This window comes from Gorilla gorilla, chromosome 13 (genome assembly GCF_029281585.2).
Source record: "Gorilla gorilla gorilla isolate KB3781 chromosome 13, NHGRI_mGorGor1-v2.1_pri, whole genome shotgun sequence".
In the NCBI taxonomy this organism is placed as follows: Eukaryota; Metazoa; Chordata; class Mammalia; order Primates; family Hominidae; genus Gorilla; species Gorilla gorilla.
The window spans coordinates 87,529,567-87,554,355 of NC_073237.2; the positions used below are offsets into that span (position 1 = coordinate 87,529,567).

General features: G+C 45.3%; 1 long non-coding RNA gene across 1 annotated transcript in view; it reads right to left on the reverse strand.

Annotated features, from left to right (window-relative positions):
* Positions 1-24,789, reverse strand: part of LOC129524509 (uncharacterized) — an 85,890-nt gene that overhangs the window by 4,353 nt on the left and 56,748 nt on the right. Inside the window, exons 3-5 of the long non-coding RNA XR_010130277.1 lie at positions 23,146-23,831; positions 20,139-21,123; positions 16,888-17,014 (exon numbers count right to left, since the gene is read on the reverse strand). This is a non-coding gene — a long non-coding RNA (uncharacterized lncRNA). The remainder of the gene's footprint in view (positions 1-16,887; positions 17,015-20,138; positions 21,124-23,145; positions 23,832-24,789) is intronic.

The window sequence follows — 24,789 nt, forward strand, 5'->3', positions numbered from 1 at the left end:
AGGTAATTGGCAACTGGGTCTGACTATAGTGACTGTAAAGCTAAAATTCCAAATTTTAGTTGCAGTGAGATATGCTACAATTCTACGAAGTGACAGGCCTGGCAGCAATTCAGAGCAAAAGGATGACCAAAGAAGCAGAGAGAATGAGCCTTGATTACCAGCACAGAAAGGAGGAGGCAACCCACGGCACGTGCTCATAGTGTGACTTTCGTTATTAGGAATTAGATTGTATGCATAAAAATATTAAAGAGAGAATGTATCCCTTGAAGGTTTATATTTTCACATGGAAAATTACATATTACCTAAACCTTACCCTGCCTATAAATTTTAAACTCAAGACAGATCATGAACTTAAATGTAAAATATAAAACTATGGCCAAGCACAGTGGCTCACACCTGTAATTCTAGCACTTTGGGAGGCTGAGGCAGGCAGATCATTTGAGGTCAGGAGTTCAAGACCAGCCTGGCCAACATGGTGAAACCTCATCTCTACTAAAAATACAAAAAAATCAAGTCAGGCCTGGTGGTGGGCACCTGTAATCCCAGCTACTTGGGTGGCTGAGGCAGGAGAATCGCTTGAACCCAGGAGGCAGAGGTTGCAGTGAGCTGAGATTCTGCCATTGCACTCCAGCCTAGGCAATAGAGCAGAGTCTTGCAAAAATAAAAAATAAATAAATAAATAAAACTATGAAACATTTAGAAATTAAAAAAACAGAGAAAATATTTGAGATATAATCCTCAGAAAATTTTCTTAGAAAATTTCTGAGATAATTCTTAGAAATCACACCAAAAGCATAATCCATAAAAGGAAAAGTTGATAAACCAGGCTTCAACAAATTTGAAAAGTTTTGCTCTGCAAAAAATCCTGATAACAGGATGAAAAGACAAGCTAGAGACTGGGAGAAAATAAGACAAGCTAGAGACTGGGAGAAAATACAATACACATTCACCTACAGTATGTAAAAAACCCTCAAAACTCAATAAGAAAAAAACAAGCAATCCAATTAGAAAATGGGCAAAAGATATGAGACATTTTGCCAGAGAAGATATGCAGATGGAAAATAAGCATTTGAAAATTGGTGTTCAATATTATCGGCCTTCATGGGCATGCAAATTAAAACTGCAATCAGTACACACCTATCAGAAAGGCTAAAATTAAACATTGGCAATACCAAATTCTGGAGAGGATGCAGAGAAGCTGGGTCACTCCTACACTGCTGGTTGGAGTAGAAAATGGTACAGGCACCCTGGAAAACAGTTTGGCAGTGGCTTGGGAAACTAAACATCCAATTACCCATACAAACCAGCCATTGCACTCTTGGGCATTTTCTCCAGAGATATGAAAACTGAGGTCCACACAAAACTTTGCACAGAAATGTTTATAGCAGTTTATTTATAGTAATTAAAACTAGAAAAACCCAAATATCCATCAACAGTGAATAGTTAAACAAACCATGGTATATTTATACAAAGCGTCAATGAAAAGAGTCAAACTGTAAAATATTTCAGAAGATTTATTCTGAGCTAAATATGAGTGACCAATGGCCCATGACACAGCCCCTGGAGATCCTGAGAATGTGCCCAAGGTGGCTGGGCTACAGCTTGGTTTTATACATTTTAGGGAGACATAAGACATCGATTGATATATATAAGATGTACACTGGTTGGGTCCGGAAAGGCAGGAAAACTCGAAGTAAGGGGCTTCCAGGTGGATTCAAAGATTTTCTTACTGGCAATTGGTTGAGTTTATCTAAAGACTTGGAATCAATAGAAAGGAGGGTCTGGGTAAAGATCAGGGGTTGTGGAGGCCAAGGTTCTTATTACGCATAGGAAAGCTCCAGGTAGCAGGCTTCGGAGAAAATAGATTGTAAATGTTTCTAATCAGACTTTAAAAGTTGCCAAATTCTTAAATTCTCTCCTGGATCAGAAAAATGACCTGGGAAAGGGAAGGGGATTCTCTACAGAATATAGATTTTCCCCACAAGAGACAGCTTTGCAGGACCATCTCAAAATATGTCAAAGAAATCTATTTTTGGGAAAAATACTTCAATTTCTTTCAAGGCCCACTGTCATGCTGGTACCTTGCCGCTATAAAGAGTCCGCTCTGTCAGTCTTAAGGTCTCTGTTTTAATGTTAACGCCAGTCAGCTATGCCTGAATTCCAAAGGGAGGAAGGTATAATGAGACATGTCCAACCACCTAGTTCCATCATGGCCGAACTAATGTTGCAGGTTTACTTTCAACTGCCCTTGGCCGAGACGAGGGGTCCATTCAGTTGGTAGGAGAGCTTAGAATTTTATTTTTGATTTACACAGGGTGTATCAATCAGCAATCTAAAGGAATAAACTACTGAACTTGGATGAATCTCCAGGAAATGGTGCTGGGTCTTCACCAGCAAACTGCAAAAGGTTACACACTACGTGATTTCTATATAGCATTCTTGAAACGACACAATCATAGAAATAGAGAATAGATTGGTTGTTGCCAGAGGTTAAGGACAGTGGAGTGGGGGACCATGTGTGGCTATTAAAGGGTGACTGGAGGGACCCTGTGGTATTGGAAATGTTCTGATCCTGACTATCAATGTGCATACACTGGTTGAGATACTTTATTTTAGTGTTGAAAGATCCTACCCATTGGAGGAAACTAGGGAAAAGGGTACAACAGGATCCCTGTGTATTATTTCTTACAACTGCATGTGAATCTACAAGTATTTCAAAATAAAAACATCTAATTTTAAAAAATGGAACAAAGCAAACAGAAAAAACAATAAATTTGAAGGAATGCCAACATCATGTTCATGCATAAAGGCAAATCTTTTACTGAATAATAATGCACAGCAAGTCGCAGGAGAAAACTTGGGGAAATGATTACAGAATCCAAAGGTTTCATGAATAATGACTACTTCATAGTCACAAACATTGTTTTTAAGTGTCATAAAGGTTTTAATATTTACCCTGAAAACTTATAGCAATATTTTCTTTTCTTTTTTTTTTTTTTTTTTTTTTTGAGACGGAGTCTGGCTCTGTCTCCCAGGTTGGAGTGCAGTGGCGTGATCTCAGCTCACTGCAAGCTCCGCCTCCCCGGGTTCACGCCATTCTCCTGCCTCAGCCTCCCGAGTAGCTGGGACTACAGGCGCCCGCCACTACGCCCGGCTAATTTTTTGTATTTTTAGTAGAGACGGGGTTTCACCGTGTTAGCCAGGATGGTCTCAATCTCCTAACCTCGTGATCCGCCCACCTCTGCCTCCCAAAGTGTTGGTATTACAGGCGTAAGCCACCGCGCCCAGCCAGAAATATTTTCAAAGCCTGAAACCATTGTTGTTAGTGGACTCTAGATGGATCTCTTACTTGTTAGCCTTCACTACAGGAGAACACAGGCCAAAACCATCTGCAGACAAAAAATCATACTCAGGTTGCCAAGAGCATTACCAGTCCCACATTATTTAAACCATTTCACCAAGAGCTCTTGTTTTACAGCCTTCCATGATGTGTTGACATATTCACACACTTGTGACGTGTGAGCCTCTTCCTTCTTCCTTTTGGAGTGTGAGGTCTGCATCTGCCTCTTTCCCTTCCCTTTTCCCTTGTAGATCTTTTCTTTTCTTTTTTTTTTTTTTTTTTTTTGAGACACAGTCTCACTCTGTCGCCCAGGCTGGAGTGCAATGGCACAATCTCGGCTCACTGTAACCTCCACTCACTGCAACCTCTGCCTCCCAGATTCAAGCGATTTTCCTGCCTCAGCCTCCTGAGTAGCTGGAATTATAGATGCCAGCCACCACGCCCAGCTAATTTTTTTGTATTTTTAGTAGAGACGGGGTTTCACCACTTTGGCCAGGCTGGTCTCAAACTCTTACCTCAGGTGATCTGCCCGCCGTGGCCTCCCAAAGTGCTGGGATTACAGGTGTGAGCCACTGTGCCCAGCCCCTTGCGGGTCCTTTCAATGGCTTCTTGACAGTGTATCTCAAAGTCAGGGCTGGCCGACTGAGTCTCCCAGGGATTACAACTGTCCTGTCTGACCAACGAAGGCTTGTCCCAGACTGACAGGGCAAGTTACTTTGGTCACCCGCTGGGACACACTGTCCACAATGTAATTTCTTTCTTATTCATCCAACCTGTTACATGGACCTAAAAATAAATTGGGGATTCTGTCTTTTGATCTAGATACAGCTTTCTTTAAAAAATTAGAAAAAGGGACAAATTTCATCCCATTAACGAAACATGCTAATACAACTGGTAATCTATTTCTCACGTCCCCAAGTTTTAATAGTGGACAATTTAACAAATTTTGCACCTTTGGAGTTGGACTTGATGGTACATTGAATATCAAAGGGACTTAGTTGCCTCACAGTATTCACATGCTCATTTGTATTCGTTCTCTACATTAATGGAAAAAACAAATTCTGTCAAATATTTAAAGAGGTTTATTCTGAACCAATATGAATAACCATGGCCCAAGGGAATAGTCTCTAGAGGTCCTAAGAAAGTGTGTCCCAAGCAGTTGGGTTATAGTTTGGTTTTATACATTTTAAGCAGACAGAAGTTACAGGCATCAATACATGTAAGGTTTACATTGGCTCAGCCTGTAAAGTTGTGGAGAGGGTCAGGGCAGAGTGGGGGTGCTTACAGGTCATAGTTGGGTTCAAAGATTTTCTGATTTGCAATTGGTTGAAAGAGTTCAGCTTTGTCTAAGAACTTGAATCCAGCAGCAAAAAAAAAAATGCCTGAGTTAAGATAAGGGGGTTTCAAGAGCCAAGGATAGAGGGTAAATGTCTCTTTTCAGACCTCAAAATGTGTCAGACTCTTAATCTCTATTTTGATGTTAATGCTGATCAGTTCTGCCTGAACTCCAGAATAGAGGGTGTATAATGAGGCATGTCTGACCCCCCTTCCCGTCGGGAATTCCGTTTTATAGGTTTCTCTGGGGTCCCCTTGGCCTACAGCGAGTCCATTCAGACAGTCGGGGGAAGGCTTAGGATTTTATGTTTGGTTTACATCTACTGCTGTCTAAAAAATTATCCCACAATTTATTGGCTGAAAGCAACAGTAAACGTTTATTATCTCACAGCCTTTGTCAATAAGGAATGCAGGTATGGCTTACCTGGGGGGCTCTTGTCAGGTTCTTACATGTGCTTGCGGCCTAAATGTCAAGTGAATGCTAAAAAAAAAGAAGCCAGGCTGGGCACAGTGGCTCACGCCTGTGATCCCAGCACTCTGAGAGGCCAAGGTGGGCAGATCACCTGAGGTCAGGAGTCCCAGCCAACCTGACCAACATGGAGAAACCCCATCTCTACTAACAATACAAAATTATCCAGGCGTGGTGGCCCATGCCTGTAATCCCAGCTACAAGGGGGGCTAAGGAAGGAGAATCGCTTGAACCCTGGAGGCGGAGGTTGCGGTGGGCTGAGATTGCGCCATTGCACTCCAGCCTGGGCAACAAGAGCGAAACTCCATCTCAAAAAAAAAAAAAAAAAAAAAAGAAGCCAAACACAAAAACACACTGGGATAATGTGACTTATAATAAGCAATACATATATTTGGTTTTCAACCACCTCTCTTTCCTGACATATGGCTCCTAAAACACTTGGAACCTCCCAACTGATAAGTGCCTTTTGTATGCTAAGGAGATGACTGGTGACTGGAGGCTTCTGGACAGCCTCAGGTTAGGGGCTGGTTTCCAGGGGGAACCAACCTTGTGATTAGAGCATCTGGACTTTCAGCCCCATCCTCAACCTCCAGGGAGGGGAGAGGGGTTGAAAGTTGAGTTGATCGCAAATGGCCAATGATTGAGTCAATCATGCCTATGCAATGAGGTCTCTATAAAGGACAGGTTTTGGAGAGCTTCTGTATAGATGAACCCATGAAGGTTCCTGAAGGATGGTGCAATCACCCAACCAGATTCTTCTTGCACACAGCCCAGAAAAGTCAGTGCACTGAAAACAGCAGGCATTGCAGCAAAGAAAGAGTTTAATAATCACAGGGCCAGGCAAGTGAGGAGGACGGAAGATAATTCTCAAATCTGTCTCCCTGAGAATTCAGAGGCTACGGTTTTTAAGGGCACTTTGGTAGACAAGGGTCTAGAGAATGGGAAATGCTGATTGGTTGCATTGAGGATGAAATCACAGGGCTGTCAGAACTGTCTTTGTGCAGCTGAGTTCCTGGGATAAGGTCACAGGTCCAGGTGGCATCATTTGGTCTGCCAAAATACTGTCTGAAAAATATCTCGAAGATCAGTTCTTTAGGTTTCACAATTGTGATGTAATCTATAGGAGCAGTTGGGGAAGTTACAAATCTTGTAACCTCAAGTTACTCGACTCCCAGACAGTTGGCACTACAGAAGAGCACACTACAGGATGACAGGATATTGTTTAACTATGCCTATTCTTTAGCAAAGTTCAAGCCCCTATTGTAAGTCTTTTTTTGGAATGCAGCTTCAATCTCTGAATAAGGTGGGGTGGGGATCAGTTTTCCTTGACTCAAAGTTTAACTATAAACTAAATCCTTCTCATAGTTATCTTGGTCCCTGGGCTAGAAAAAGCAAAAAACAAAAACAAAACAAAACAATTTAGCCTGTGAGGTTAGAAGCAAGATGGAATTAGTCACATTCAATTTCTCACATTACTTATAATTCTGCAAAGACAGTTTCAGTGGCACACTCAGAGGGGGCATGGAAGCTATGCACCCCTTCCTATATACCTCATCCTGTTGTGATGGTTAATATTGAGTGTCAGCTTGATTGGATTGAAGGATACAAAGTATTGATCCTGAGCGTGTCTGTGAGGGCATTGCCAAAGGAGGTTAACATTTGAGTTAGTGGGCTGGGAAAGGCAGACCCACCCTTAATCTGAGTGGGCACCATCTAATCAGCTGCCCGAGCAGCTTGAATTTAAGTAGGCAGAACAATGTGAAAAGAGAGACTGACCTAGCCTCCCAGCCTACATCTTCCTCCCATGCTGGATGCTTCCTGCCCTCAAACACTGGACTCCAAGTTTCTCAGTTTTGGAACTCAGACTGGCTCTCCTTGCTCCTCAGCCTGCAGATGGCCTATACTTAATAAATTCATATATATATATATATATATATATTCCATTATATATACATATATATTCCATTATATATATATTCCATTATATATATATATTCCATTAGTTCTGTCCCTCTAGAGAACCCTAACTAATATACCTGTGCATCTCTTTATCTAGCCGTTCATATATATTCTTTGTAATATTCTTTATAATAAATGAGTAAATTCTTTATAATAAATGAGTAAACACAAGTTAGTGTTTCTGTGACTCATCCTCACCAATTAATCAAACCCAAAGAGAGGGTCATGGGAACTCCAATTTATAGCCAATCATCCATATATATAGGTGACAACCTACTACCTGTGATTGGTGTCTGAAGAGGGGCAGTCTTGTGGGTCTGAGCCACCAGATCTGTGGGATCTGATGCTATCTCCAGGCAGTTCATATCAGAATTGAATTATAGGATGCCCAGCTGTGTCTGCAGGAGAATTGCTAGCTCTGTGAGGAAAAACCTACCATACCTCTGGCCTTAGAAGAGTTCTGTGTTGTATTGAATGTATGAGAGTAGGAAAAACACTTTGGTTTATTTTTTCCTATCTCAAATGCATACAGACTGTATGATTCCATTCGTATTAAGTTTTCAGAAAAGACAATTCTGCCTTGCCTGATAAGGAAGGTAGGGAGAGAGAATGACTGCAATGAGTAGGGAGTTTCTTTAGGGCATGATGAAAATATTCTAAAATTAGATAGTGGTGATAGTTGTGCAACTCTGTAAATGTACTGGAAATTGTAAAATTATGCATTTGAAATCAGTGAATTTAATGATAAGTAAATTATATCTCAGTAAACTTGTTTAAGAGAGAAAAAGAGAGTTGAGTTAGTCAGGCTGCAGTTATCTGAAAGCTTGACTGGAAGTGAACAATCTGCTTCCAAGATCAAACAGTGTCATAGCTAACCAGTTGATGCTGGCTGTTGGCAAGAGGCCTCAGCTCCTCACCATGAGAACCTCTGCACAGGGCAGCTTGAGTGTCCTCGCAACATGGCAGTGGCTTTGCCAAGAGCAAGTGACCCAGGAGAGAGACCAGGCTGGAAACTGTGATGCCTTTTATAATTGCCACACTCTGTTACATACACAGTCCAGGCATGCTGCAGTGTGGGAGAACACTTCACAAGGGAGTGAATACCAGGAAGTTGTAATGATCTGGTGCCATCTTGGAGACTGGCTGCAATGCCATGGAACTGACAGGTTTTATCTTCAATATTAATAGGCATCATTTGGGCCATTCTTGTTTACTTACAGAGGTTACTGAAATTGCTACTCATAAATATGGACTAGCATAGTATCTCCGTGTTATCAGTTGTTTTGTTTTGTTTTGTTCTGTTTTGTTTTAGTAGAGACAAGATCTTACTATGTTGCCCAGGCCAGTCTTGAACTCCTGGGCTCAAGCAATCCTCCCACTTCAGCCTCCTAAAACACTGGGATTATAGGTGCCAGCTAACATGTTCAGCCATGTATTGGGTCTTGATTGGTAAAATATGTAACATATAAATGTGTGTGTGTGTGTGTATGTGAGAGAGAGAGAAATACTGAATTCCCATGATCCATTTGTTTGTTTGAAGGTCCAATATCCATATTTTTAATATTTCTTCTATTTAGGGGTATCATACAGTTTTTAGTTTTCTTACCATATAATACATGTTGGACATGCATGTCTAAGATTTTAAGCTGCTTTCCTCTCCAGTTGGTGACAATAGAAGCCCTGAATCCCTATTGTGACATTTTGCAAACTAAGCCTAACATGAGGTAGGTAAAAAGTCAATCAATCGTATTTGTGGGTCTTCTGGACTTTCTGACTTCTGTTCCATTGGTATGTCTGCCCCTTTTCCAATGTTACACTGTCTTAATTATTAGGGCTAAATAATATCTTAAAATTGAGTAGTGTGATTCCTCCATCTTTATTTGTTTTCAAAACAGTTTTAGCTATTCTGGTTCCTTTGTTTTTCCACATACATTTTAGAAGAAGCTTGTTCATATCTACAAACAATCCTATCAGCATTTTGATTGGAATTACAATTCAATCTATAGATCTGTTTGGGGACAATCAACATTTTTTCATGTTGAGTCTTCTAGTCTCAGTGAGACTTCTCAGAGTGAGAAGTCAAGTCTTTCTCCCCCATGGGGTGGTCTTCTTGTGCTGGTGCCTTAATTATTGCTTGTCCATCTGTTCCCTTCTCCATACCAGATTCCTGATATCTTTGTCTGGCATTCTGGTCCTGGCATCTCTCATCTTCTTGCTCAGAATTTCTCACTGACTTGCTGTCTTGGCTCTGTTTTATGAGAGAGGCTTGTACTGTTCCATCTTTCAAACCAGAAATTCTAGTTTCAATAAAGGTGATTCTCTTTTTTATTTATCTGCCAATGTCTTGGAAATCAGAACTCATGCGTTCGTTCTCATCATGTCCTTTTGTGGTGTAATCTCATCTCTTTACAGGGCCTCTTGCTCTTCTTACTGAAGCTCTCAGCCCATGAGCTCTGCCCCAAGAGAAGCCATATGTCTTCATCGCTCTCTCTGATCATCCTCCCTCAGTCCTGAATCCCCCTAAAGCCAGGACAATTCCCTTTGCCCTCTCAAAGTAGTCATCTGCCTACAGAGGAGACTCTTGGGAGACCCAGCTCACTCAGGTGGGTGAATGAAGGCACAATGCCTCCTTCATGGCATCTTCCTGCTGTTGCAGGAGGCAGACAGGGCTAGGCAGCAACTGAGAGTAGACAGGCCTTTGCAGATGCAAGGACAGTCCTCCCAGCAGCACACTTCAGCTCACACCTAAGTCCTTTTGCCAAAGTTCAGGAGCACCCTATTCAAATGTCCCCCTGAAGGACCTCAGGGGTGCCACCTTCCTCTAAGTGGATGCCCTGCATCTACCAGGTCCCCTCTCACAGCAATGGACAGTGACATCTGGGGCCAGCTTTGCAGAGAGGCAAGATTTCTCCTCTTCAATGTATCAGTATTTGGAGGGATTTGATCAATTTAGCCCCTTGACAGCACAAGCCCACGAGCCTCACTTTGACACCTTTCCCCAGAATACTACAGCTTGGGAGCAAACGGCCTGCACAGCCCCCAGCTCCAGAAACCATGCATGAACTACTGCTGTGAAGTGTAATTCTCTCTCCTTTGCATTAAGCTCCTGCAGGGCTCTGATTACACAGGAAAAGAAAATGTTGCTGAAGAAGATGGCTCTTCTGGGAAACCTGTCTCCAGCACTCTGCAGGAGGGAGAGGTCCTCCCAAGCTCACATTTAGTAAGAAGAGAAGGGGACTCTTCAAAGAGATGAGAGTGCATTTGGCTTCAGAGTGTGCCTTCGCCAAGAGAGGGTGCACTTCAGCAGGCAGTGCGAGCTCTCACTCCACAGGATGACCAGCGATGTTTCAGTCACCCTTTTTCTGATGCTTCCTAAACAAATAAAGTGGCAGTAATTCTAGAGCTTAACCAGAAGAAAACTGCACATTCCCTCCTGAAGATATTGCCCTGACTATATCCATCCGGTAGTTACTCGTACATAAATGTTACCCTGCTACATGAGTGTCCTGAGACTTTGATGACATTTAAATCAGCAGCTGCTCCAGCCTCCTACCTTCAAGCCAACTAGCAGCTCATTTCCCAAAAGAGGGCATGCTTTAAGGGCTAATGTCTCAGCCAACACTGGGCTGCTACTACAAAATGCAGAGCAGGGAGGCACGCGGGGCCAGGTGTCCACAACAAATAGAAGGTGCCCTGAGCCTCAAAAACCGGCCGTCTCCCCATGGAGGTCAGCACAGGCTTATTCATCAACTCTGCTCTTGTAAACACAGGCATCACTGGGTATAAAACACGCCATCAACTGAGTGGGGAGCATTTTTTCTGTAACCCCTGTTGCCAGGTTAGATGACCATCACAAGGATGATCAGCCAGGACAGAGGGGTGACCTGGTGACCTGGGTCATGGTACTCTGCAGGGCTCCCTAGCTGTCTGGCCAGTCGTTGGCAGCTCTGCAGAACATCAAGCAAGTTACAGTGTGGCACTGAAAGCTGATGGGTATCGAGAAGGTGGTGGCCACTTAGAAGCCCCACTGGGGCCTTCAAGAAGCTGATCACAAGGTGCATGTTCTTAGATGGACCTCTGGGCAGCTGCAGAGTGCAGGCTTACTACCCAGATCAGAAACCCCATGTAGGGTGAGGATTGTCACTGAGAGAGGAACTGGTGGAGGAAGTTCTGCTGAAAAAGTCCTGGTGACCCCATCCCCTGAGCAGAATGCCCAGGTAAGCAACCTCCTGTCTCTTCCTCCTTCCTTCGCTTTCGTGCAAACACAGAAAAGGCAGCACAGCAGTGACACCAACCACACCGCAGTTCCCACCTGGAGAGGAGGTGAGGTCAAAAAACACATGCCCTGCCATGCCGGCTGGCCCTGAACACGCCTTCCTCCATGCACACAGGTAGACAGGTGAATCCTGAGGTTACTGTTCCAAAACTCACCATGAGGGGCCAGTCATGGTGGCTCACTCCTGTAATCCCAGCACTTTAGGAGGCTGAGGCAGACAGAACACTTGAGGTCAGGAGTTCGAGACCACCCTGGCCAACATGGCGAAACCCCATCTCTACTAAAAATACAAAATGTAGTCGGGCATGGTGGCAAACACCTGTAATTTTAGTTGCTCCGGAGCCTGACGAGGCATGAGAATCACTTGAGCCCAGGAGGCGAAGGTTGCAGTGAGCTGAGATCATGCCACTGCGCTCCAGCCTGGATGACAGAGTGAGACTTTGTCTCAAAAACAAAACAAAACAAAACAAAAGCCCAGGAGCAGTGGCTCACATCTGTAATCCCAGCACTTTGGGAGGCCGAGGTGGGCAGATCACAAGGTCAGGAGTTCGAGACCAGCCTGGCCAAATGATGAAACTCCATTGCTGCTAAAAAATACAAAAATTGGCCAGGCGTGGTGGCAAGTGCCTGTAGTCCCAGCTACTCGGCAGGCTGAGGCAGGAGAATCGCTTGAGATTCCATCTCAAAAGAAAAAAAAAAGAGAGAAGAAAGGAAAAACAGTCCTGGATCACAGACACCACCCCTCCCTTACTCTGGGCAGCAGTGGCCTGGTGCAGAGTGTCTCTAGATGCCGTGGGAGAGAGAACACAGCAATTGTGAGACATTGAACGCAGTGCAATCCTGTTAGAGGAGAAAGGAAAACCCAATCAAACTCAGCTGATGCCCACCCATTGAGGGAGTGTTTAAACCAGCCCTAGCCAGAGGGGAACAGTACCAACTTAAGTGCCTGCAAACCTCACCACTGCCACCAAGGGCTACAGTGCTCTGTGTCTCCAAGTAAATTTGAAAGGAAGTCTAGGACATAAGGACTGCAACTCTTAGGTGGGTCCTAGTGTTGAACTAGACCCAGGGACAGTGGACAGGGATGGTGGGGACGAGACATACTGAGATACCAGCTGGGGCAGCCAAGGGAGTACTAGCATCACCCAACCCTTAGCCCCGGGATACACAGCTCATGGCTCCAAAAGAGACCCCTTCCTTCCACTTGAGGAAAGGAGAGGGAAAGTAGGGGGGACTTTGCCTTGCATCTTGGATACCATCCCAGCCATATCAAGATAGGGCACCAGTCAGAGTTGTGAGGCCCCTGTTCCAGGCCCTAGCTCCCAGACGACATTTCTAGACACACCCTGGGCCAGAAGGGAGCCCACTGCCTTGAAGAAAAAAAAAAAAAAAAAAAAAGTCCTGGCAGCATTCATCACTTGCTAACTGAAGAGCCCATGGGCCCTGAATAACCAGCAATAATACCCAGGCACTACATTGAGCACCTTGGTGAGCCTCTGATATTTGCTGGCTTCAGGTGAGACTCAGCACATTACCAACTGTGGTGGCTACAGGGCAAAACTCCTGCTTGAAAAAAGCAGAAGGAAAAGTAAAGGGGGACTTTGTCTTTCTTGCACCTTAGGTAACAGCACAGCCACAGGGGCGTAGAGCACCAATTAGGCTCTTAGAGTCCTTGATTCCAGGCCTTGACTCTTAGATGGCATTTCTGGACCTGCCCTGGGCCAGAAGAGAGCCCAATGCCCTAAAAGGTGAATCCCAGGCCAGGCAGCATTCACCACAAGCTGACTTAAGAGCCCTTGGACCTTAAGGGAACATTGGAGACAATCTGGCAGTATTTCTTGTGGCCTGGAGTGGCAGGGGCTGTAGGGCGAGGGGCTCCCTAGCTATCTGTCCAGTCATTGGCAGCTCTGTGGAACATCAAGCAAGCTGCAGCTCCTCTGACTTTGTAAAGGGGAGGTGATATGGTTTGGCTGTGTCCCTATTCAAATCTCATCTTGAATTGTAGCTCCCATAATTCCCACATGTCATGGGAGGGACCCGGTGGGAGATCATTGAATCATGGGGCAGGTCTTTTCCCATGCTGTGCTGGTGATAGTGAATAAGTCTCATGAGATCTGATGGTTTTATAAAAGGGCCATTCCTCTGCACATGCTCTCTTGCCTCCCACCACATAAGACATATTTTTTTCTCCTTTGCCTTCCACCATGATTGTGAGGCCTACCCAGCCATGTGGAACTGTGAGTCCATTAAAACTCTTTCCTTTAACAATTACCCAGTCTCAGATATGTCTTTATTAGCAGTGTGAGAACAGACTAATACAAGAGGGAGGAGTGGGAAGGATTGCATCTGGTGGTTTGAGTGCCAGATCGGCCGCAATACAACAGAACACTAGATAGACTTCTAAGATTTTTGACTCTACTCCCTGACTCCCAGACAGCACCTCTGGACCCACTCAGGGCCTGAGAGACCTCGCTGCCCTACAGGGAAGGACACATGCCTAGCTGGCTTTGCCACCTGCTGATTTTAGAGCTACAGGGCCTTGAGCGAACATAGGCAGTAGCCAGGGAGTGGTTACAGCAGGCTTTGGGAGAGACTCAGTGCTTTCCTGGCCTCAGATCTGACCCAGCACAGTCATAGTAGTGGTGGCCACAGAGATGCTTGTGTCACTCCCTGCCCCAGCTTCAGGTGGCTCAGAACACAGAGAGAAATGGTGTGTTTGGAAGAAATTAAGGGAAGGATTACCTGGTAATCCAGAGAATTATCCTGGATATTGTCCAAAACCATAAAGGCAGTACCTCTACAGGTTTGGAAGAACCACAGTGCTACTGGGCTTGGAGCCTCCCCCAAAACAGATACAGCTTAGATCACAATACCCGAGTCCTTTCAAGTATCTGGAAAGCCTTCCCAAGAAGGACAGCTACAAATAAACCCAGACAGTGAAGATTACAATAAATACCTAACTCTTCAATGCCCAGACGCTGAAGAACCTCTGCTAGCATCAACACCATCCAGGAAAACATGCCCTTGCTAAATGAACTAAATAAAACACCAAGGACCAATCCCGGAGAAACAGAGATATGTGATATTTCAGACAGAGAATTCAAAATAGCTGTGTTGAGGAAAACTCAAAGAAATTCGAGATAACAGAGGAGGAATTCAGAATCCTATCAGATAAATTTAACAAAGAGATTGAAACAATTAAAAAGAATCAAACAGAAATTTGGGAGCTGAAAAGTGCAATTGGCATACTGAAGAATGCTTCAGAGTCCTTTAATAGCAGAACTGATCAAACAGAAGAAAGAACTAGGGAGCTTGAAGACAGGCCATTTGAAAATACAGTCAGAGGAGACAAAACAAAAACAGAATAACAAACAATGAAGCACACCGACAGGATCCAGAAAACAGCCTGAAAAGGGAAAATCTAAGGTTACTGGCCTTGCAGAGGAGAGAAAGAGATAGGGATAGAAAGTTTATTCAAAGTGATAATAACTAAGAACTTCCCAAATCTAGAGAAAGATATCTATATCCAAGTACAAGAAGGCTGTAGAACAACACCAAGCAGATTTAACACCAAGCAGATTTCAAAGAAGACTATCTCAAGGCATTTAATAATCAAACTCCCAAAATTCAAGGATAAAGAAAGGACCCTAAAAGCAGCAAGAGGAAAGAAACAAATAACATACAATGGAGCTCCAATAGGCCTGGCAGCAGACTTTTCAGTGGAAAGCTTACAGGCCAGGAGAGAGTGCCATGACATTATTTAAAGTGCAGAAGGAAAAAACTTTTACCCTATAATAGTATATCCAGCAAAAAGTATCCTTCAGACATGAAGGAGAAATAAAGACATTACTAGACAAACAAAAGCTGAGGGATTTCATCAACACCAGACCTGTCCTACAAGAAATGCTACAGGGAGTACTTCAATCAGAAAGAAAAGAACATTAATGAGCAATAAATAATCACCTGAAGGTACAAAACTCACTGGTCATAATAGATACACAGAAAAACACAAAATATTATACCACTGTAACTGTGGTGCATAAACTACTCATATCCTAAGTGGAACCACTAAAAGATGAGCCAACCAAAAATAACTGCAACAGCTTTTCAAGACATAGTAAGTAAAATTGAAACAATAAAAATTTTAAAAGTGGGGGGATGGTGGAGAGAATGAAGTTAAGATGTAGAGTTTTTATTAGTTTTCTTTTTGATTATTTGTTTGTTTATACAAATAGTGTTAAGTTGTTATCAGGTTAAAATAATGGATTATAAGATAGTATTTGCAAGCCTCATGGTAACCTCAAACCAAAAAACATACAGTGGATATCAATCCATCAAGAGAGCTCACCTGAATATGCCAGTCCCTGGTGGACGCTGCTGTCCCCAGTGGTGGGATCAGCAAGCTTATCGGTCTGTCTATCCCAACAAGTGAAATAAGCATGCCAAGGTTTGAAGAACTACACAGAACCAGCCAAATGGAAAAAAAAAAAAAAAAAGGAATTCTGAATAGTTGGGCCCATGTGAGGTGTCAGAGAAGCTATTATTTTTTGAGATGTAAGTCTTTCTAACCCAAACTGCCTTAAATGCTTGCTTCATGAGCTTTGAGAGTGTCGCACAAGTGGGGAGCAGGTGGGGATAGGTCCCAGCTCACTGTGGAGGAAGTTCTGGGTTCCAGGCAGCAATGGCTGCCCGAAGAACTGACATGCTCAGGTAGCTGGGAACAGCCCTGAATCCAGAGGGCAGGGAGCCCTGTCTGGAGCCCCCCACTTCACACCTGGCTATGCCAGCTGCAGGGCTGAGACTCCTGCCAGTGAGATATGAGCCCCTGGGTCATGGGTGCAGCTTGCTGGCTGATACTCGGTGTCCCTCTCTCTGGAACTGTGGGCTCTCTGTCCCCGACTCAGAATGGCAATTCTGACCCCTCTACCTCCCTCAGTCCCATGTGGAATGAGAGACAGAGAGGTGGAGTCTGGTCTCTATGACCACGTGCCCGTGCATGCCTGCAGAGCCCAGGCCCCACGGCCCTGCCTCCGGGTCACATGCATGGCCCACAGGGACAAGATCAATGTCCAGTCGGAACGGGGAGCTCGGTTGCTCATGCTGGACCGGCATGGCCATTTCCTGCTCCTTTTCAGCAGTGACCACAAACCTTCTCCTCCAACATTCAGAAACAGCCTGCATCCGGCTGAACCATACTCAGGCTTCCTTTACCCCTGGAAAAGCCCACTCTATCCAGATGCTACTGATGTTTCCCTCCTGGTATCCCAAAGGATGCCACACGCCCCTCACCTCCTGTGCCAGTACTCCACCAGCACCTGGCCCCGTTACAGTTATAGCTGAACCATGACCAATGAGTCTGAGCATTGGATGGCATGAACATCGGAGATCCTCTCCTGTGAATCTCAAGTGACCCTCCTTGCCCCTCCCCAACTCTCCCACTGCGGGATTTTCCCAGGACAGAATCTCAGAATGAGCTGGCTCTACAGGCACTCACAGATGCACCCTTACCTTGACCTGCAGGCCTGAAGCCGAACCAGCCCACAGGCAGCATTCCGAGCGGACACGTCAAGAAGCTCCAGATACCTCCCCGACCTTCACAAATGTGAAACAAGATGAAGGTGTTGACAGGGCTGGTCTGCAGAAATAGTATTTTGTTATTACTGAAATGTTAGAATGTAAAATAGAATGTTCTGTTCCTCTCTAGCCACAATGTCCCATTGATTAGGGGTCCCCAGTCCCTGGACCATGAACCACTATCGGCCCATGGTTTGTTGGGGACTGGGCCACACAGCAAGAGGTGAGTGGCGGGTGAGTGAGCATTACCGCGTGAGCTCCGCCTCCTGTCAGATCAGTGGTGGCATTAGATTTTCATAGGAGCACAAACCCTATTGTGAACTGGGCATGAGCGGGATCTAGGTTGCGCACTCCTTATGAGAATCATCTAACTAATGCCTGATGATCTGAGGTGGAACAGTTTCACCCCAAAACCATTTCCCCTACCCCCATCCGTGGAAAAACTGTTTTCCACAAAACCGGTCCCTGGTGCCAAAAAGGTTGGGGGCCGCTGCTGTGGCACTGCCATTTCTCAAGCTACCTAGAAGCTAGTTTGAACAGTGGGTGTATTTAAAGTAAATTTCATTTGGGACACTTTATTACAGAAGCTTATTATCTCTTTTTAAAGGAATCTTTCTTCTCTGGATCTTAAGGCATCTTATATCCATTGAAAAGGCCTCCTGTACCATGACAGCTTCTTCAAAGGACACCCTAGATAATAGCACAGGAATCCCAGGGAGATGAAATACCCTGAGATCCACAGACTTCCCTGAGATGGGGAGTCCTGTTTCCTCCTCTACCAAGCTGCTAACCAGTGGCCAAGTCAGATTAAGCTGTATTTCCTCCCAACCCCCCCACCCCCAATCTGCAGTGGAGGAGGTTTTAAGCAGGCAGTGGTTAAATCCTGGAAGGAGAAATTAGAGGAAATGAAAAGACTCTCCCAACTTGGATGAGAAAGTGGTGGAGTGACAGGGTGGGCAAGACCCCAGCAGGCTGTCCGGGGCCAGGCCCATCCAGGAGTCCGGTGTGTTTCAGGGTCTGCCCAGGCCTCCTGTCTAGGAAGCTTTACCTGCCAGGTTCAGAAAATGAAGAACGTAAACCACAGGACCCTATTTTATGGGTAGAAATAATGTCAATGAGGGCAAATGGAGAAGAGTGAGGCAACAGCCACACCCGTCCAGGAAGGATGCCTGGAACACAGGTGGTTCTGCCAAAGAGCCAGAAGGACGGAAGGAAATCTCAAAATTCAGATGAGAAGCCAGACAGTAGGAAAGCCGAAAAAGCACGATCTAATAATTTAGAAAATGAGAGAGGAGGAGGGCTGTTAAAGATGTTCTCTGCTCCTTCGTAACATCTCAGCTCCTCTCTTCCTATGTAGAAATAAACGCTCACTGCAAAAGGCAATGATTTGCTTAGAAAAAATTCATTTAAAATGTCTTGCAATTATTGACACTGTCATCAGATCTTGGCAGTAGCAGCTTATTATTACCTCCTATGTATGTTTGCCGGGAGAAGAGTCTCATTGTTTAGGAGGGAGAAATAAAACAAAAGTCCAAGGGTATTGTGCTTGAAATACATGCCTAGCGATATGGAGTTGATTGCCCCAGAAAAAAAAAGGAAGCCTATGTGTATATTATTATTCACCTCGGTAGCCCGAATCCTCTATTTCTCTCTCTCTCTCTCTCTCTCTCTCTCTCTCTCTCTCTCTCTCTCTCTCTCTCTCATACAGTTGAGCTCAGCTGGGCAGCCATCCAAGTGATTCATATTAAATTCTAGCTATATTCAGCACAAAAGTCATCTAGCATCAGAGGATCAAAGTTACATCAACTAACAAGCACTGGGGGATTGATAAGCTGCTAAAATTAGGTCATTGCATAGCAGCAGCCTTTGATGGATGAAGTGAAATTTAGCCGCGGGTTTGCTATTTAAAGATCTGTTACAGCACCCTTTCCTGTAGCCACAATGAACACACAACAAAGTATCATGCGTCTGATTAAATGTTTAATCATCGCTGTTGAGCTTGCCGACTGTGGCAAAGATTCAGTTTCCTTAAGAGTGCATTCAGCTCTCGGGCCAAGCCAGTACATGCATTTTAATTCCCACATCCAGAGTCTTACAACAGGGCCCATTTCTCCCTCCTCAGGATGAATTCTGTAAAGTTAGTTTAATCGTTTTTAAAAGCATTTGGTCACACAGTTCCACCTCTAAGTCCCTGTCAGTTCAGTGTTTCAAAACTCTTCGTCAGCGTCACACACACACACACACACACACACACACGGCTCCAGACTGCCCAGTGGATGCAGCAACTGGTCTGGTGAGCGCATTTCTGTTTCTTGCTCATTCCCTCAATTTCAGAATCACACACCTGTCCAAAATGGCTCACGTCTCTCTCTTCTTTGGGACTGTTTTTGTTTCCAGATGGGTTAAGGTGGGGATTTGACTTCATTTGGTTTAGGTTTTGGCTGTGGCTGAGGCCCCAGGCATGTGGCAGTCACCAGTTCTGATTTCATAACTCCCATGGCCAGGCCAGGAGCCACACAGGAAGCCGGAAGGGGCCTCGGGTCAGTGTGTCCTGTCCCAGCAGCACGGGGTGGGGGACGGTGTGCCCCCAGGTGTCCTATCCACCCCTCAACTCCAAAGGGCCTGTGGACATGCATCAGGTCCCCTGAGGCCATCTACAAACACCAGATGGACTGTTGAGCCTCCCAGGCTCAGAACCTAAGAACCCGCAACTGGAAGGAAAAGGCAGCAGAAGATGAGAAAAACGGTCAGGGAGGAAAGAAAACACTTTAACCCAAACAAAGTTTAAAATTAAATAAAGAGTGGTGAACACTCAGCTGGGAGAGGAGAGGAGGCCTTTGTGGGCAAAGGGAAATGCTGCTGAGAGGCAGCTAAGCCTGAGTCTGGAAGACTGGAGGGAGGCAGCTCCAGGGTGAGCACCTGGTGTGCACAAGGCTCTGGAAGGGGAGGGCAAGGGGTATCACCCTCCCCAGAGCCCCAGGGAAGCCTGATTCATCAGTACACCCAGGAAGGGGCTGGCTGCAGCGATAGCCCCCTGCCCAGTTGTCCCAGATGAACCCTGGGCTTGGAAACAGTCCAGGGACACTGGCAGACTGAGAGCCACCGGAGAGGGTCACCCCGTCCCCCTCCTGCCTGTAGGGGCACACAGGTTTCCCACTAACCCTCAGTCCCAGTTGACCAATTACCAGATAAGAAGATTGGATCCTCCTATCCTTACAGACACAAGGACACAGGTGGGAATGGCTTTTCATATGCAAATTCCATGCCATTTGCTTCCTATTCCAGCCAAACAGTTGTGCAGAAGATAAAACGAATCAGGGAGTGTTCCCAGCTCTCAGGAGTACTGTAGGGAGTGGAGACAGGAAGGAAGCCATGACAGGGAAGGTGACAATATTGGCCCTGTGCTCTAGATGCAGTTCTGCAGGCGCTCACTGAAGAGACTGCTGGAGAAGGCAGGAGGATGTGCTCGCGGTTTCCTGTGATGTGGTGAGGGCAGGTGGAGCTTCAGCACCCAGAGGCTGGAGGGAGATCCTTAGGTGGCCCAGGTGACGCAGGAGCCTGGGCTTTCACTCAGATTCAGACCAGAGAGACAACGTAGGAAACTTGATTTTAAACCTGGGAGTGGCTGAGTGCCTTGTTCTTGGCTATGTTTCAGTGTGATCTTACACATAGCTACCCAGCATATCTGTCTGTCTTCCTTTATGTTCCTTCAGAAGCCAACCCTAAAATAACATCCAAGGGCAGGCAGCAAATTGGGAAGTTATCTCTGGGAGCACTGTAGGGAGTGGAGACAGGAAGAGAGACAGGACAGGGAAGGTGACAATAAAACAGCTGCCCCATGGACAACTAGAGCCTAATCCCTCTTGGGAACTCCAGGTTCCAGTCCCATGAGGTAAGGTAGCTGGAGTGTGTGAGCCACTCCCATAGCCACTGGTGGAACACTGCTGGGTGCAGGTAGGGCATTACTTCTCTGGCATTCCAACCTGCTGAATCTTCAGGAAAATCAGGCTCTAATGGCCAGAAAAAGATGCTGGAGGGTGGCAGTTTACAGGCATGCACTTTCACAGTAGTAGGATGGGGCTAGGAGCTGAAGAGCATGTACACAGCACTTGCTACAACATCCAAGATTTTATTTTCAAGAGATGCTTTCTGAAAGCTTAGAGTTGAGCCCTATGTCATGGGAGATAGGAACAAAAAAACCTGATTAGAGTCACAAGTTGTTTTCAAGGTTAATTCAAAGGGTCACGTCTATTCATGTTCAAAATCCCAGCCATGTGTATCTTTACACACAGTAGATGCTCAGATCATCCACCTAGGTGATGAGATGTATCCCGGGCATGTGGGCACTTCAACCAGAGGCCTATCCTTGAGGCCAGTAAGTTACTGCACGTACATTACACCAGTATGATGCTGTCATTATTAATCACCTTCATCTATGTCATTTAAATTGTATCAGGATGGTGTTGTAGGTCATGTTGGCTGATTTTATTTTCCAAGGACAATGATGTTGGTATGAGCCATCCCACCAGCTCTCTGTATCGTGTGATGCTAACCTTCTCTCAAGAGGTGGGATCTATGTTCCCTCCTGTCATGAGCTGAATTGTGTTCCCCCAAAATTCATATGTTGAAGCCCTAACCCCCAGTATCTCAGAATGTGACTGCCTTTGGAGACAGGGTCTCTAAAGAGATAAGTAAGGCTAAATATGGTCCTTAAGGTAGGCCCTAACCCAATATGACAGTGTCCTTATTACAAGAGGAGATTAGAACACAGACAGACACTGAGGGATGACCACATGAAGATACAGGGAGAAGACAGCATCTACAAGCCAAGGAGACAGGCCTCAGGAGAAACCAACCCTGTTGACACCTTTATCTCAGACTTCTACTCTCAAAACTGTAAGAAAATTAATTTCTGTTGTTTAAGCCATCTAGTCTATAGTACTTTGTCATGGCAGCCCTAGTAGACTACTGTACCTCTCCCTCGAGCCTGGGCAGAACTTTATAAGTATCTTAACTAACAGAATGCAGTGGGGATGATACTGTATAACTTCCAAAGCTAAATGGGGAGTTGTGGAAAAGCCATAGAGTTTACACCTGGCTTTCTGTCTCTCATGGATGCTTGCTGGAACCCCAGCTAGCTGACATGGAGTGACAGCATGGGGAAGAACTGAGGCCCCCAAGCCAACAGCCAGCTCCAATCACCAGACACATAACATGAGTAAGGCTGCAGGGTATGCAAGCCCCCAGCCTCAGTGTCTTTCAGTTGAATTCCCGTCTGAATTCCCAACCCACTGAATTCATGCACATAAAAAACAATTGTTGCATGCCACCATATTTTTGGGTAATTTATCATGGAGTCATGGTAAACAGAGTAGTCTTAGACAGCAAATAGTGCACACTTCAATTTTCCAATGAGAAAACTGAGATGAAGAGAAACTCAATGATCTTCCAAGGCCAAACAACTAGAAAGTGGCAAAATGAAAGGAATTTTGCTAGAATGAATAATTATGAAATGCAAATTACAAGGAAGGTAACACACTAAGCCACTGGGGGCACAAAGATGGCCTTGGGGAAAGCCCCCTTGCCTATGCAACTATGAGCCCACATGCCATGAGCCTTTTCTCCTACGAACTATGTAAGTAGATCTGTTGGATAAGTTCCAGGAAGTGACATATTTCTTTTAAATTTTTTTTAGATAGTGTCTCATCTTCCCCCAAAGAGATGGCAATAATTTATACTCCACTCATAGCCTCTGTGAATGCCTGCTTCAGTAGAGAGTCGACAATATTATGGGTTGTAGGTGTCTTTCCTTTCCGATAATTGGAAAAGCTTTTCATTCTTTCACAAGTTTGTTTGTTTGTTTGTTTGTTTTGCGATGGAGTCTCTCTCTGTCACCCAGGTTGGAGTGCAGTGGTGCAGTCTCGGCTCACTGTAACCTCTACCTCCCAGGTTCAAGCAATTCCCCTGCCTCAGCCTCCCAGGTAGCTGGGCTTACAGGCATGTGCCACCACACCTGGCTAATTTTTGTGTTTTTGGTAGAGATCGGGTTTCACCATGCTGGCCAGGCTGGTCATGAACTCCTGACCTCAAGTGATCCACCCGCCTCGGCCTCCCAAAGGGCTGGGATTACAGGTGTGAGTACAGATGGAAGGGGCCCTGGGATTGGAGGTGGGGAGGGAGGTTCATACTCACTGTAAACTCCATCCTACAGTTAGAACTTTTCATTTCCATGTTCAAGCATTTCTTCTCACACACAGAAAACCTAGTTAATATAAAAGTGGGTTCTTATAAAAACAAAAGTTTGAGCATCCCTGCTGTACACCCTTAGGCTTTTGCACAAAAATGGGTTCAGGCTTCTTTCATCCAGATCTTGAACTAAGCAACCCATAAAAACACAGAGCTGTGCTCTGTGTCACCAGGTACATTAGAAACTTCAGTCCAACAACCAAAGATAAATGGAAGCAGTTTAGGTCTTTAATGCAGTCTAGGGATGACAGACAATGTTCCCATTCAGTACACCTAGAAAGAATACCTGAAAGAAATGTGACCTTACAGGTCCCTGACTGCTCAGCACCCCTCTCCTAAAACTTCTCTCCTCCTCCCTCCCCTCCAGCACCCTTCCTGGTCTGTCCAGGAAGAGCAACTCCCAACCCAGCTGCACCAGCTTGTGCAGATCACATCCGCTTCTCTTGTCACCTGTCCTGGATTCTGGACAACAGAGGCGGGCCAAGAAGCAAGTGAAAATCCTGCCTTTTCTTGCAGCGGGGATCTCAGTAGACTGCAAACGCTGACAAGTTATCTTTCACGCATGCCACAATTTCCTTCCAGCTTTTTGTGCTGTTCCTTCTACAGCAAGAATTGCTTTGCTGAATGCTCTCCTGGGGAAAATAATTTAATTGTTTCAATTGTGCCAATTATGTACTTAAGGGTCAATGTTTGTTTCCTATAACATAGCAGCTTAACTAATTAAAAAGATAAATCTTGGGTAGAAAAGAGCCTGTATTTACGCAAATTACATGAAGCAATGACTTGCACACAGGGACAAGAGTGTCCTGCCCTGCAAAGGCTTACTGAGGCTGCCTGGAGTCCAGGGTACCCTAACTGCACATTACCACCCTCGGGGGCATCTAGAACCCAAGATGACCACAGCAGAGCCTTGAGGTGCGGCAGGATGCCAGAACTTTCCACAGCTCCCCAGAGGACCCCAGCAAGTGGTGGGGGCCGAGACTAGAATATATGGCCTTTGGTTGATGATCAGAGCCTTTTTTCTTCCCAAAGGGAATTTTCTAAAGGGGAATTTAGGCCAAATCAAACCCTCACATCCCTTTCACTCACAGATGCTAACAAATAGTGACAAACCAGAGGAAAAAGGAATCTTATTTGGGAAGAGTCCTCAAAAAGTATGCTTTTTTTTCTCCCTCGCCGAAGTGGTCCTCAACTTTAACTACTTCTTAGCCTGGGAGCATGAAGAAATCAGCAGGCCTGGGACTCCGCCCCAGAGGCCCTCAATTAAAGAGTTTAGGTGAGGCCCGGGCCTTCTTAAGTGATCTCCTCTGCAGAACCACAGCTTCCGCACCTTCACGCTGACCCAGGGATGAAGGCATGCCTGGAGGCCGAGCTGATTCTAATGGCTCCACTGCCCCTTGGACTATTAGGATGGTCAAAGTGCCTGCATGTCACCCGGTATGATCTGACCTGATGGTAGGAACCATGCGTAGCCTGGGTTCATCTCAGGCAGGGTCATGGACTCACTCAGCATATTACAGTTGCTGTTCTCAATCCACCAGCCGCCCTCTCTGGTTAGCCGATTTGGGGTCTCCTGCCTTAGGTGGCTGG